A 1,909-nucleotide genomic window follows, 5' to 3' on the forward strand; every position below is an offset into this window, starting at 1 on the left:
TCTCCCTCCTTCCCTCCTGCACTTTCTCCCTCCGCCGCCGCCCCGCAGCGCGCTCCCTTCCCGCTTTCATTGCAAACCACCGATATTCATATTTATATTTTATTTTTATTTTCCCACCGTAAAACATGAGATCGCGCTTTTTGGGTTTTTTTGTTTGTATTTTTTTTTATGTTTGCTTGTTTTTCTCTCTCTCCCCCCCCCCGCCCAAAAAGAAAAACAACAACAACAGAAAAAAAAACCCCAACCAAAAAAAAAAAAAAAAAAAAAAAAAGCAACCCCAAGCTTCCACCGGGCTCCAACAAAACCCCGATGGAACAAACGCCGTGTCTGGGAGAATAAATTAATCCCTCTTTAAACAGCCTGACTCAGGGCCGGCTGACGAGGGAGCTTGTTTTCTTTTAAAATAGGACGCGAGCGGGCCGGATTTCTGTAAAAACTGGCGAAATCCTAACGGGAATGGGGAGGAATAGGGACGGTGGAGCGTGCAACCCCTCCCTTTGCTAACTGAGTCACAATTTTCCCCCTTTCTGTCGGTGAAAGACTGACTTAAAAACACCGCTGTTTATGTAATTCCGAAGAAAATCCAACGTACCACAAAAAAAACTAAAAAAAAAAAAATTCCTCGCCTGGCTTTTGTGAGGCTCGCGAGCCCTTTCACGCCAGATTGTTTTCTCCTGCTTTTTTTTTTGAGCTGGAAAGCATAAAATGTGTGATTGCAGCAGCAGCAGCGGGGGGGGCGAAAAAAAAAGCGCCCAGCACATCACCTTTCTCAAGGTAAAATAATCCTCTTTGCACATTCCCGGTCGCGGCCGCTCGCTTTCTCACTGTCCTCCTCGGAATTAAACCCAAACCCAACCCGTGACACGAGTTTGAAAACCTGAGTTGAATGAATAAATCCGCCAAGAGCGAGCACCATTCCTTTAGAGAGGAAAAATTCGTCCCTTGCAAGTACCAAGGGATGAGTCACTCGCTCGGGTTCTCTGCCTCCGAAAACACGCCGGGAATGTTCCGGGGAGCCGGTACCGGGAGCTGGGCTCTGGGTTTTCCGCCTTTTCGTGATGGATGCGGGTGATGCCATCGAGTTTGGCTGAGGTCTGGTGAATTATTTCTCACTCTAGTGGGCAGTTGTGATTCGCACGTAGGAAACTTCACGCTAAGAAGTTAATCTCCTTAGTTGAGGGCCATCTCCCTCCGAGCCGGGGCTGGTTTAGTGCCTTGCTGCCTCCCAGCTGAGTGTTTTCCAGGGGAAATTTTTCCTAGGCTGGCAGGACTGTATTGCAGCAGGCTGAGAAATGCCAAGTAATGCTTTCAAGTACGTGTCCAGCTCCTCGCTGTTCCTCCGTGTTTTTTTGAAGGTGCTGAGTTTTGAAGTAGTGATGTCACACGCTGATTTAGGAGTCGGCTTTGCTGCTTTTAATTAAGGAGTCAGCAGTTCACTTTCCGAACGTGCGACTCGGAAGCATCTTCATAAAACTGTGACGTGGAAATTTTCCTCTGATTTTTTTTTTTCCTCCCTAAATAATAAAGCTTTCAGAGCTCATGATAAATGCTGAATATTGTTTCTTGAGTGGTTTTGTTAAAATCAGTGATGTGGGGTGTGAGCATGCCAATGCACCCAGCAGAAAGCAGCACTGAGGTAGTCCTGATGTGACTTTCGTTTTTCTTCTTCCCATTCCCACAGCAGCATGTCAGCCCTGATCCAGCTGATTAGTTAAAACTAGTTAAAAAGCGTGGATTTAAAAGCCTCTCCCTAGTGTCAGTTAAATAACAAATGGAAGTGGCTGAATATTCACACTCATTCTTCCTGGGGGGAGTGTTAAACCAAGTGTGTGTTCCAGCTGGGACAGGATTCCTAAGGGACAGCTTAATATGTGGAATATAAAGTTGTAATTTTTAGCCAAATGTTTTT

This window comes from Corvus kubaryi, unplaced genomic scaffold, assembly GCF_017639235.1.
Source record: "Corvus kubaryi isolate FWS band 111438036 unplaced genomic scaffold, C.kubaryi_AGA036_p1.0 37284, whole genome shotgun sequence".
NCBI classification, from domain to species: Eukaryota; Metazoa; Chordata; class Aves; order Passeriformes; family Corvidae; genus Corvus; species Corvus kubaryi.